This window comes from Somniosus microcephalus, unplaced genomic scaffold, assembly GCF_052327205.1.
Source record: "Somniosus microcephalus isolate GS21.2 unplaced genomic scaffold, FLI_Smic_1.0 unresolved_chr4, whole genome shotgun sequence".
In the NCBI taxonomy this organism is placed as follows: domain Eukaryota; kingdom Metazoa; phylum Chordata; class Chondrichthyes; order Squaliformes; family Somniosidae; genus Somniosus; species Somniosus microcephalus.
Genome location: NW_028225182.1, coordinates 11,206,124 through 11,220,009, shown reverse-complemented (window position 1 = coordinate 11,220,009; position 13,886 = coordinate 11,206,124). Strand labels below are relative to the sequence as shown.

At 45.1% G+C, this 13,886-nt stretch overlaps 2 non-coding genes across 2 annotated transcripts; both read left to right on the top strand.

Moving 5' to 3' along the window:
• The first annotated feature begins 5,842 nt into the window (after positions 1 to 5,842).
• On the top strand, positions 5,843 to 5,915 carry trnaf-gaa (transfer RNA phenylalanine (anticodon GAA)). Its single transcript has one exon. It is a non-coding gene; the product is annotated as a tRNA-Phe (tRNA).
• Positions 5,916 to 7,600: 1,685 nt separating this feature from the next.
• Positions 7,601 to 7,673, top strand: trnak-cuu (transfer RNA lysine (anticodon CUU)). Its single transcript has one exon. It is a non-coding gene; the product is annotated as a tRNA-Lys (tRNA).
• Positions 7,674 to 13,886: the final 6,213 nt, after the last annotated feature.

The window sequence follows — 13,886 nt, the reverse complement described above, 5'->3', positions numbered from 1 at the left end:
GTTTATTTGTCTTTCTGGGTTTGCTGTTGAACGTTGAACAGGTGGCCTGTTCCCGATAAGGTTAACAGGCAGGTAATAGACAGACAGAGCAGCTCTGACCCCGCGAGATGGGCAAAAGGCTTCAGTTCAGGACAAATGCATCAATGAAATGTTCGCCGGCACCGAGAGAGACAACATCCAGAGAAAACCACTGAAGGAAATCGATTTCAAGTGGATGCCTACCCGCACTTGGTGCCGTGCTTTCAGCGAACACGTCTTTTGTGTTGTCATGTTAAAAATATCATTTGGTCCCAACAGTTTGCCTGGTGCGAAAGGATCTGAATTGCAAAGGAGCAGGTAGGAAACACTGCATTGCTGTGCTTGCTGGCAGGAGACTTGCTGCAGCTATTTCTGGTAGTCCAGTGGTTAGGATTCAGGCACTTTTACCGCCGCGGCCCGGGTTCGATTCCCGGTGAGGAAACAGTGCGTTTTGGGGCTGTTTGAATTGCCACCATACAATGCTGAAATAGCTCAGTTGGGAGATCGATTAGATTTGAACACGCAGACTTTCTGACCTGGAGTCAGATGCGCTACCGTTGCACCATGAGGTCCACAACATAACCACGGATGTTCGTCGTTTGTATATATACTCGTTCCACAAACACTGTTTCATTCCTCCTGCCTTCTCCTGATTCCTCAGTGTCATGCACAGAAGCGCCTGATGCCCTCATTTGTTTAAAGTAACAAGCAGACACAAACACAGGTAATTCGTTCAAAATCTACCCGCAGGTGGCCACAGACACAATAAACAGAGCCAGAGAGACAGACAGAATCGGGAATCTCCGGGAAATAGACAAGCGATATTGACAAGGACTAAAGCGATTTGTGATCAGAAATTTGCCTGAACCCCTGTGGTTAATAGAGATAGGAACAGGAGTAGGCCATTCGGCCCTTCGAGCCTGCTCCGCCATTCAATGAGATCATGGCTGATCTTCGTCTGAGATCATAGCTGATCTTACCAGTTCAGTACCCCGTCCCCGCCTTTTCTCCGTAACCCTTAATCCCCTTAGCCTTCAGAAATATATCCAATTCTCTCTTGAAAATATTTATTGAATTAGCCTTCACAGCCCTCTGTGGCAGGGAATTCCACAGGCTCACCACTCTTTGAGTGAAGAAATTCTTCCTCATCTCTGTTTTAAATGATTTGCCCGCTATTTTTAGACTGTGGCCCCTGATTCTGTGCTCCCCGGCCATTGGAAACATTCTCTCTGAATTCAGCCTGTCCAGGCCTGCCATAATTTTATATGTTTCGATGAGATCCCCTCTCAATCTTCTAAACTCCAGTGAGTACAAGCCCAAACTATTTAATCTCTCTTCGTAGGTCATTCCCGCCATTCCAGGTATCAGCCTGGTGAATCGCCGTTGCACTCTTTCCATGGCAAGAACATCCTTCCGCAGATGGGGCGACCAAAACTGTAAACAATACTCCAGATGCGGTCTCACCAGCACCTTGTACAGCTGTAGTAAGGTTTCCCTATTCCTATACTCGAACCCCCTTGATATGAAGGCCAACATACCATTTGCCTTCTTAATCGCCTGTTGCACCTGCATGCTCTCCTTCAGTGACTGGTGCACAAGAACACCCAGGTCCCTCTGCACTTCCCCATCTCCCAATCTATTGCCATTTAGATAATAATCTACCCTCCTGTTTTTACCCCCAAAGTGGATAACCTCGCATTTATCCACATTATAGTGCATCTGCCACGTATCCGCCCATTCCCCCAACCTGTCCAAATCGCACTGTAGCCTCCTGACATCCTCATCAGAGCCCACCCCTCCTCCTAGTTTAGTGTCGTCAGCGAATTTGGAAATATTGCATCCAATTCCCTGATCCAGATCATTTATATATATTGTGAACAGCTGGGGTCCCAGGACAGATCCTTGCGGCACCCCGCTGGTCACTGCCTGCCACTCCGAAAACGAGCCGTTTATTCCAACTCTCTGTTTTCTATCCGCCAGCCAGTTCTCTATCCACGTTAATACTTTGCCCCCAATTCCATGAGCCTTAATTTTGCATGATAATCTTTTGTGTGGAACCTTATCGAAGGCTTTCTGGAAGTCAAGGTACACCACATCCACTGGCTCTCCCCCATCTATTTTACCAGTTACTTCCTCAAAAAATTCCAGCAGATTAGTCAAACACGATTTACCCTTTGTAAATCCATGTTGACTCTGTCCGATCCTTTCCCCATTTGTCAAGTGCTCCGCTATTTTATCCTTAATAATGGACTCTAGCATTTTGCCCACAACCGATGTAAGGCTTACTGGTCTATAATTCCCTGCTTTCTCTCTACCCCCCTTTTTAAATATTGGGGTAACATTAGCTACCCTCCAATCCACGGGTACTGTTCCCGAGTCAATGGAGTTCCGGAAGATGATCCTTAGAGCATCTGCTATCTCCAGGGCCACCTCCTTAAGTACCCTAGGATGTAGTTTATCAGGCCCCGGGGATTTGTCGGCCTTCAGTCCCCTCAACTTACCCAACACCATATCCCTAGAGATACTAATTTCTGTCAGCTCCTCCCTCTCATTAGTCCCTATGTTTGCCGATATTCCTGGGAGGTTATTTGTGTCCTCCTTTGTGAATACAGAACCAAAGTATGAGTTTAATTGGTCTGCCATTTCCTCATTCTCCATTATATATTCTCCCGAATCGGACTGCAAGGGACCGACTTGGGATTTTACCAGTCTTTTCCTCCTGATATACCGATAAAAGCTTTTGCAGTCTGTCTTTATGTTTGCTGCAAGTTTACTTTCGTATTCTATTTTCCCCTTCCTGATTAATCCCTTTGTCCTCTTTTGCTGTATCCTGTACTGCCCCCAATCTTCCGGTCTGGTGCTTTTTTTTGCCAGTTGATATGCCCTTTTTTTTGATTTTATGCTGTCCCTAATTTCCCTCGTTATCCACGGTTGAGTCACCTTTTTAGGTTTATTTTTATGCCAAACCGGTATAAACATGTTCTGGAATTCTTCCATTCTATCTTTGAATGCTTGCCATTGTCTATCCACTGTCAATCCCCCCAGAAACACCACCCAATCAATCATACCCAATTCCCGTCTCATACCCTCGTAATTCCCTTTATTTAAGTTCTGGACCTTAGTCTCTGATTCAATTTCCTCACTCTCCATCTCGACTGAGAGCTCGATCATATTATGATCGCTCTGACCCAAGGGGCCTCGTACAAGAAGATTGCTGATAAGTCCCTTCTCATTGCACAATACCCAGTCTAAAATGGCCTGATCTCGAGTCGGCTCCTCGACATATTGGTCCAGATAACCGTCCCGAAAACATTCCAGGAATTCCTCCTCCTCAGAATTTTTACTAATTTGGGTAGTCCAATCAATATGTAAATTAAAGGGATTTTGCTGCTTGAGTTCCTTATATGCCTTGGGCTTCTGGAGAACTTGTTTCGTAGTTTGCAGAAACGCGACTCAGACATGCTGTTGTGACCGGGCCGGAGCCACAAGGTTCCTGACCGCAATCAGCGACAAGGCAATGTTGCTTTAACAGGCCCGGCAAGCTCAGTCGGTTTGAGGATGAGACTCTTAATCTCACGGTCATGGGTTCGAGCCCCGCGTTGGGCGGTAGTTATTTTGTTAAACTTTTATGTTGCTTTCAAAGCGTCATTAATTAAGCGATATCCTTGTTTTGCACAATGAAAGAAATGCGAACTGAGAAAATACTGCAGATGCTGGAAGTATGAATTGAAACAGAAAATGCTGGAGATACTCAGCAGGTCAGGCAGCATCTGCGAAGAGAGAAACAGAGGTAACGTTTCAGGTCGATAACCTTTCGTCAGAACTATAAAAAAAAAGGCAATGGAACAGATTTTTAAGCAGTGCAGGGGATTCAATGAGATCATGGCTGATCTCCTGTCTCAATTCCACTCACCGGCCCTATCGCCATATCCCTTGATGCCCTTACCAGTCAGAAATCTACCCACTTCTGTTTTGAATATACCCAATAACTGAGCCTCCACAGCACTCTGTGGAAGAGAATTCCAAAGATTCTCCACTTTCTGTGTGAAGAAATGTCTTCTCTCAGTCCTGAATGGCCTAACCTTTATCCTGAGGCTGTGTCCGCTGGTTCTAGACTCCCCAGCCAAGGGAATCATTCTCCCAGCATCCAACCGATCAAACCGTGTAATAATTTTGCATGCTTCATGAGATCCCCTCTCATTCTTCCGAATTCAAGAGATTACAGGCCTAGTTTACTCAACCTCTTAACACAACCGCTTCCCCGAGGCATGGCTAGTTCTGGAGCACACGCTTTTAGTGCTGCAGACGGAGTGTTGTCGGAGCTCATTGCATTTGCTGTAACTAATCAGCTCAGCTGTTTCTTAATATCACTTGGAATTAATCGAATTGAATGAAGTCTGGCTTCTCTCAGGATGGTTACAGACACTTCAGCTTTGTCTTTTGTATTCATCCATCTTTTCTGTTTATTTACTCTATCTAATCGTTTTCTTGATTTTAAAACCCTCTGTCAAATTTCCTCTTAGCCGTCTATGCTCTAAGGAGAACAGTTCCAACTTCTCTGGTCTATCCACGTAATGGCAATCGTTCATCACTGGAACCAATGAAGTACAAATGCATCAATGATTTGTTCGCCCCGCACCGAGAGAGACAACATCCAGAGAAAAACACAGGAGGAAATCGATTTCAAGTGGATGCCTACCCGCACTTGCTGCCGAGCTTTCGCGAGCACGTCGGTTGTGTTCTCATGTAAAAAATATAATTTTGTCCGAACAGTTTGCCTGGCGCGAAAGGATCTGAATTGCAAAGGAGCAGGTATGAAAAGCTGCGTTGATGTGCTTGCTGCCAGGAGGCTGGCAGCAGCTTCCGTGGTAGTCTAGTGGTTAGGATTCGGCGCTTTCACCGCCGCGGCCTGGATTCGATTCCCGGTCAGGGAACAGTGCGTTTTGGGGCTGTTTGAATTGCCACCATGCAACGCACCCTTACGGAGCAATGCTCCGCCGCTGATTCAACTTTCCACACCGCTAGCTCAACATCACTCTTCATACAGCGATACAAAATATACATCCTTGATTTCTGTAAAATGCGTGCTGTTTCAAAGTCAGCAGGAATGGATTTCTGTCAAATTTAGACTGGCTGACTTTAAATGTTGCCAACATTTAACTGCAGCTCACAGTGTCAGGGCAGTCACGGTTTTCATCAGTCTTCCGTGTATCTTCTTGCCCACTGCACCTCCCAACAAACTTAGCTTATCACAGGCACGGCTATCGATTAATTCATTGCCAGTGTGAAAAATGCAAATTTTGAAACATACAAACGTGTGCAAGCCTGTAATCAGAGAGTCCGTGGCCCGTGATAACTTGAGCATTGAGATGTTCATTAGCCCTTCCTGTATTGCTCAGTAGCCCACTGCGTGAGGAACTAAGAACCACGGGCATTTTCACTTCTGTGTCGGGCTCAGCACCATACCTGAAGATTGAACTTGATTTGGCTCGTGATCAGTGCGGCTCAGTGAGACTTCGGCCCGTCTCTCCCTTCACAACCCATCAGTGTGGAGAAAAGAACAGGGAATTTTACACATGTGTTGTGCTCTGTAACTTTATTTGAACATGTCATTGCATTTCACGCTGTGTCCAACACGGTGAGGTCCCCCGTGCTGTGTCAGCATTGTATCTTTATCAACACTGCAGCTTTACATTAACACAACCTGAGCTCCGAGATCTGGTCGGGTCACATTGCCCGAAGTGAGGAATGAGCGAGAGGGGCAATTCCACCCGGGGATAGAAAATCCTCCAAAAGAACGACAGAATACTGCGTTTGACGTGAAGCCGAAATAGCTCAGTTGGGAGAGCGTTAGACTGAAGATCTAAAGGTCCCTGGTTCGATACCGGGTTTCGGCAGGTTTTAGTTACTTTCTGTCTCCTTCACTACAAGAGGAGTGAATGAGCAGAAATTTTAAGCTCCTGATGCCACGTTTCCCAAACGAATGGGAGTGAAACCACATTGGACATGCTGGATCCGGCTCCAACCGTCCGCTGCAGGTGTGAATCCAGTCGGGGTCCCGCCGTCTGCTTTTATACCGGAGCAGTGTTTGTGGGAGGGGCTGTGGTGCGATAATAAATTTTAGAATGAGGTTTGTTCGACCATAGAGCTGTCTTTCTGTTAGTTTCGATTTGCACTCTGCCCAGTTGTATATACGAACAGTTAACAATGTTTAACCGATGTGGTGTGTTCAATGATTGTGCAGTAACTCGGTCACCCAGTGTGAGGCTGAAAGACAATCTCGCAGCCTGGGTTCGAGCCTGGCCAATGAGTGCGTTGTGGCCGGTTAGCTCAGTTGGTGAAAGCCTGGTGCTAATAACGACAAGGTCGCGCCTTCGATCCCCATACTGGCCATCAGGATGTTTTCATAATTTTACGCTTTTCCCGCACATTTCAAATACAAGCTTTATAAGGAAGCCAATGCACACAGACTCTCACGGGGGATTTATTTGGATTAACATCCATTGCACCTTTGCCACCGGGGCTGAGAGACACATCTTTCTGTTTATTTGCCTTTCTGGGTTTTCTGTTGAACGTTGAGCAGGCGGCCTGTTCCCGGTCAGGGTAACAGGCAGGTAATAGACAGACAGAGCAGCTCTGACCCCGCGAGATGGGCAAAAGGCTTCAGTTCAGGACAAATGCATCAATGAAATGTTCGCCAGCACCGAGAGAGACAACATCCAGAGAAAACCACTGAAGGAAATCGATTTCAAGTGGATGCCTACCCGCACTTGGTGCCGTGCTTTCGCGAACACGTTTTTGTGTTCTCATGTAAATAATATCATTTTGTCCGAACAGTTTGCCTGGCGTGAAAGGATCTGAATTGCAAAGGAGCAGGCAGGAAACACTGCGTTGCTGTGCTTGCTGGCAGGAGACTTGCTGCAGCATTTCTGGTAGTCTGGTGGTTAGGATTCAGGCACTTTCACCGCCACGGCCTGGGTTTGATTCCCGGTCAGAAAACAGTGCGTTTTGGGGCTGTTTGAATTGCCAACATACCACGCTGAAATAGCTCAGTTGGGAGATCGATTAGATTTGAACATGCAGATTTTCGGATCTGGAGTCAGCTGCACTACCGTTGCGCCATGAGGTCCACAACATAACCACAGATGTTCGTAGTTTGTATATAGACACGTTCCACAAACACTGTTTCATTCCTCCTGCCTTCTCCTGATTCCTAAGTGTCATGCACAGAAGCGCCTGATGCCCTCATTTGTTTAAAGTAACAAGCAGACACAAACACAGGTATTCGTTCAAAATCTACCCGCAGGTGGCCACAGACACAATAAACAGAGCCAGAGAGACAGACAGAATCAGGATACTCCGAGATATTGACAAGGGCTAAAGCGATTTGCGATCAGAAATTTGCCTGAACCCCTGTGGTTAATGAAAGGGATTTTGCTGCTTGAGTTCCTTTTACGCCTTGGGCTTCTGGCGAACTTGTTTCGTAGTTTGCAGAAACGTGGCTCACACATGCTGTTGTGACCGGGCCGGAGCCACAAGGTTCCTGACTGCAATCAGCGACAAGGCAATTTTGCTTCAACAGGCCCGGCTAGCTCAGTCGGCAGAGTATGAGACTCTTAATCTCAGGGTCGTGGGTTCGAGCCCCACGTTGGGTGGTAGTTATTTTGTTAAACTTTTATGTTGCTTTCAAAGCATCATTAATTGAGCGATATCCTTGTTTTGCACAATGAAAGAAATGCAAACTGAGAAAATACTGCAGATGCTGGAAATATGAATTGAAACAGAAAATGCTGGAGATACTCATCAGGTCAGGCAGCATCTGCGAAGAGAGAGGCAGAGGTAACGTTTCAGGTCGATAACCTTTCGTCAGAACTGGAAAAAAAGGTAATGGAACAGATTTTTAAGCAGTGCAGGGGATTCAATGAGATCATGGCTGATCTCCTGCCTCAATTCCACTCACCGGCCCTATCGCCATATCCCTTGATGCCCTTACCAGTCAGAAATCTACCGACTTCTGTTTTGAACATACCCAATAACTGAGCCTCCACAGCACTCTGGGGAAGAGAATTCCAAAGATTCACCACTCTCTGTGTGAAGAAATGTCTTCTCTCAGTCCTGAATGGCCTAACCTTTATCCTGAGGCTGTGTCCGCTGGTTCTAGACTCCCCAGCCAAGGGAATCATTCTCCCAGCATCCAACCGATCAAACCCTGTAATAATTTTGCATGCTTCATGAGATCCCCTCTCATTCTTCCGAATTCAAGAGATTACAGGCCGAGTTTACTCAATCTCTTGACACAACCGCTTCCCCGAGGCGTGGCTAGTTCTGGAGCACACGCTTTTAGTGCTGCAGACGGAGTGTTGTCGGAGCTCATTGCATTTGCTGTAACTAATGAGCTCAGCTGTTTCTTAATATCGCTTGGAATTAATCGAATTGAATGAAGTCTGGCTTCTCTCAGGATGGTTACAGACACTTCAGCTTTGTCTTTTATATTCATCCATCTTTTCTGTTTATTTACTCTATCTAATCGTTTTCTTGATTTTAAAACCCTCTGTCAAATTTCCTCTTAGCCGTCTATGCTCTAAGGAGAACAGCTCCAGCTTCTCTGGTCTATCCACGTAACGGCAATCATTCATCACTGGAACCAATGAAGTAAATCTCTTCTGTGCTCTCTTCAAATCCTTCATGTCCTTCTGAAAGTGCGGCACCCAGCATAGGACTAAATACTCCAGCTGCGGCCCAAATCGTATTTTATATTGGTTATCCACAACTTCATGCCGTTTGGACTTTATGTTTCTATTTATATAAGCAAGGATCACACATGGTTTATTAACAGCGTTCAAAAGCTGTTCTGCCATCTTCAACGAATTGTTCACAAATTCCCCCAGTGATGTCTGTCCGTTAACCCTTTAAAAATTATTCAATTTAGCTTGTAATCATATCAACTCACAATTTTCAGCATTGAATTTCATCTAAATGTGGCCGCCCATTACAACAGCCTGTCTGTGTCATCCTTTTTAAAAATTCTTTCATGGGATGTGGGCGTCGCTGGAAAGACCAGCATTTATTTTCCATTCCTAATTACCTTTGGGAAGGTGTTGGCAAGCCGCCTTCTTCAACCGCTGCAGTCCGTGATGTGAAGGTAGTCCCATTGTGCTGTTAGGGATGGAGTTCCAGGATATTAACCCAGCGACGATGCAGGACGGTGTGTGACTTGTAGGGGAACTTGGAGGTGGTGCTGTTCCCATGCACCTGCTGCCCTTGTCCTTCTAGGTGGAAGAGGTCGCGGGTTTGGGAGGTGCTGCCGAAGAAGCCTTAGCGGTTGCTGCAAAGCATCTTATAGATGGTACACACTGCAGCCACGGTGCACTGGTAGCGGAGGGAGTGAATGTTTAAGATGGTGAATGGGGTGCCAATAAATGAGCTGCTTTGTCCTGGATGGTGTCGAGATTCTTGCGTGTTGTTTGTTCTGCACTCATCCCGGCAAGTGGAGAGTATTCCATCACACTCCTTGTTTGTCCCTTGTAGATGGTGGAAAGTCTTTGGGGAGTCAGGAGGTGCGACACTGGCCGCAGAATACCGACCCTCTGACCTGCTTTTGTTGCCACAGTATTTATGTGGCTGGTACAGTTACGTTTCTGGTCAATGGTGACCCCCAGGATGCTGATGGTAGGTGATTCGGCGATGGTAATACTGGTAAATATCATGGGACGGTGGTTAGACTCTCGGTTGTTGGAGGTAGTAATTGCCTGGCACTTCTGTGGCACGAATGTTACCTGCCACATATCAGCCCAATCCTGAATGCCATCCAGGTCATGTTGCATGCGGACTTGGACTGCTTTCTTCTTATCTGAGAAGTTGTGAATTGCGCTGAACACTGCGCAGTTATCATCAAACATCCCCATTTCTGACATTATCTTGAAGGAAGGGTCATTGATGAAGCAGCTGAAGATGGTTGGGCCTAGGGCACTACCATGAGGAAATCCTGCAGCGATGTCCTGGGCTGTGATGATTGACCTTCAATCACCACGAATTGAAGTCTCTTACTATCTTCTTCAGTGTTACATATTTCGTATCCTCTGCAATTTTCAAAATTGGGCCTATACCCCCATGTCCATGACGTTAATGTATGCCAAGCACAGCAGTGGTCCGAGTAGTTAACCCGAGGGAACACCAATTTTCACCTCTATACATTACGCAATAACAGCCATTCACCACAACTCGCTGCTTTCTATCCCTTCGCCCCCTTTATATACATGCTGCTACTTCCCCTTTTATTGCATGGGCTTCAAATTGTCTCACATGCCTAATATATGGAGCTTTATCAAAAGATTTGTATTGTCCATATACACAATAGCAAATGCACTGCCATCACCCACCCTCTCTGTTACCTCAGCAAAACACTCAATACAATATCTCATAAAGCTCTCTTCCACAAAAAACATTTGATGTGGGGTCAATTGTTAATTTAAAATCTGATATTATTAGATTTCAGTTACCCAAAGTTATCAAGGGATATGGGGCAAAGCCAGGTGAATGTGGTTAGGCAATAGATCAGCCGTGATCCCCTTGAATGGCTCGAGGGGCTGAATGGCTACTACTACTGTTGCTATGCTCCTGTGCTCCTAACAGGTTTATTCGGGATCGCCTGCTTATATTTCTGGGTTTATGACAGATTACTAGAATCGACAGACAATATATCTGTGATTATGAGGGCTCATTGAGACCTGCCTATATATATAAATGGATTAATCGTAATTTACTGTAAACTCCAGCCAAGATATCTGGGTTTGTCTGGGTTCACTTGGATTACCAGCTATATTATTGGGTTTGTCGGGATTTACTGGGATCAACAGCCTATATATTTTGCTTTCCAGGGTTTATTAGAATTGCCGGCTTACATGTCCAGTATTTATTGGTAAAATGTTCCTGTGTAACAGCCTCTGTCTGTAGCATAACTCATTCTGATGAGTCTCCGAGATAACCAGCGTCTCAGCATAAGATTTATTTAGGTGCAACCTCCAGAATGATAAATGCTTATTGGGATCAATGACTTCTGGATAAAGTATCTCTTAGAGAGCACGGTTCAGTGAACATAAGAACATAAGAAATAGGAGCAGGAGTAGGTCAATCGGCCCCTCGAGCATGCGCCGCCATTCAATAAGATCATGGCTGATCTGATCCTAACGGCCAATCTACAATCACAGAACGATCTCCTGAATCTAACAGAATTAGACACACGAAATAGGAGCAGGATCAGGCTACATGGCCCCTGGTCCCGCTCCGCTACCCACAGGGCCATGACCGATCCGAACCTAGACTCATGTCCAAATTCCTGCCTGCTCCCCGTAACCATTAATTCCCTTTACTTCTAGGAATCTGTCTATTTCTGTTTTAAATTTATGTAATGATGTAGCTTCTACAGCTTTTTGGGGCAGCATATTCCATGGACCTACCACCCTCTGACTGAAGTAGTTCCTCCTCATCTCAGTTTTGAAAGAGCAACCCCTTATTCTAAGACTATGCCCCCTAGTTCTAGTTTCACCCATCATCGGGAACATCCTCCCCGCATCCACCCGAACCAACCCCTTCACAATCTTATATGTTTCAATAAGATCGCCTCTCATTCTTCTGAACTCCAATGAGTAGAGTCCCAATCTACTCAACCTCTCCTCATATGTCCATCCCCTCATCCCCGGGATTAACCGAGTGAACCTTCTTTGTACTGACTCGAGAGCAAGTATGCCTTTTCTAAAGTATGGACACATAACTGTATGCAGTATTCCAGGTGTGGTCTCACCAATACCTTGTACAACTGAAGCAATACCTCCCTATTTTTATATTCTATCCCCCTAGCAATGAAAGCCAACATTACATTGGCCGCCTTAATCACTTGCTGCACCTACATACTAACCTTTTGAATTTCGTGCACCAGGACCCCCAGATCCCTTTGTACTTCAGTACTTTCCAGTTTCTTGCCATTAAGATAATAACTTGCTCTACGATTTTTCCTGCCAAAGTGCATAACCTCACACTTTCCAGTGTTGTATTCCATCTGCCAAATCTCTGCCCACTTATTTAGCCTGTCTATGTCCCCTTGCAGGTTTTTTATGTCCTCCTCACTCACTACTTTCCCTCCCATCTTAGCATCATCTGCAAACTTTGATATGTTACACTCAGTCCCCTCCTCCAAATCGTTAATATAGATTGTAAAGAGTTGGGGACCCAGCACTGACCCCTGCGGAACACCACTAGTTACTGATTGCCAGTCTGAGAATGAACCATTTATCCCAACTCTCTGCCTTCTGTTAGATAGCCAAGCCTCTATCCATGCCAGAATATTACCCCCAATCCCGTGATTTTCTATCTTAAGCAATAATCTTTTGTGTGGCACCTTGTCAAATGCCTTTTGGATGTCTAACTACACTATGTCCACTGGTTCACCTTTATCCACCCTATATGTTACTTCCTCAAAGAACTTCAGCAAATTTGTCATACAGGACTTCCCCCTCATAAAACCATGCTGACTTTGTCCTATTAAATTATGTTTATCCAAATGTCCTGTTACTGTCTCCTTAATAATGGACTCCTAAAATTTTACCTACCACAGATGTTAGGTTAACCGATCTATAGTTTCCAGCCTTCTGTCTACTGCCCTTTTAAAATAAGGGTGTTACATTAGCAGTTTTCAATCTGCCGGGACCTTTGCTGAGTCCAGGGAATTTTGCAAAATTATTACCAATGCATCCACAATCCCTACCGCCACTTCCCTCAAGACCCGAGGATGTAAACCATCAGGTCCAGGTGATTTATCCGCCTTGAGTCCCATTAATTTACTGAGTACCACTTCCTTAGTGATTTTGATCGTGTTTAGCTCCTCCCCCCCCCTATAGCCCCCTTTTTGTCCAGTGTTGGGATATTCTTAGTGTCCTCTACTGTAAAGACTGATACAAAATATTCATTCAGTGTTTTTGCCATCTCCATATTTCCCACCATTAATTTCCCGGTCTTATCCTCTAAGGGACCAACATTTACATTAGCCACCCTTTTTCTTTTTATATAACTATAAAAACTCTTACTATCTGTTTTTATATTTTTTGCTAATTTACTTTCATAATCTATCTTCCCTTTCTTAATCAATCTTTTTGTTATTTTTTGCTGTCTTTTAAAGTTTTCCCAATCCTCTATCCTCCCACTAGATTTGGCTACCTTATATGCTCTTGTTTTTAGTCGAATACTATCCTTAATTTCTTTACTTAGCCACGGATGGCTGTCTTTTCTTTTACACCCTTTTCTTCTCAGTGGAATATAGAAGTGCACATCGTTCAATGAACAGCGTTATATTTTTAAGCAATGCGTGGAGCTCATGGGTTTCTATGTCACTGAGCTAAATACAATCCATTCAGCTCCCAGTTCTGCTTCCCTTTTCTCATTATCAGTGATTACCACCAATCCAAGACTGCAACATCCTCCAACCACACTCTACCCCTGAACACCCGCCTCTCTTTAATTTCACCCATTCTGCCTACCAAACTTTGACCCCATTCGAACTCGCTGCCGTAGCACCAGCTTAATCAGAAAACAATTCCATATCTACCTCTGGCACATCTCCCGCCTCAATTCTGGTCACATCCCAACCACCACAGAAAAACTCATCTGTGTCTTTTCATCTCCGACCTCAAGAATTCCAATAATCATCCAGGCGGCCCCCCATCATCTACCATTCATGATATTGAGAGCATTTGTAAGGTTTCGCAAACATTTCGAATATTTCCGCAGCCCCGAAGATTATGTTTTTGATTAAAGAAAACCTGGGTGGAATATACCTTAAAACCCAGGGTATCAAAATGGCTGTCAGACCTCGTGGT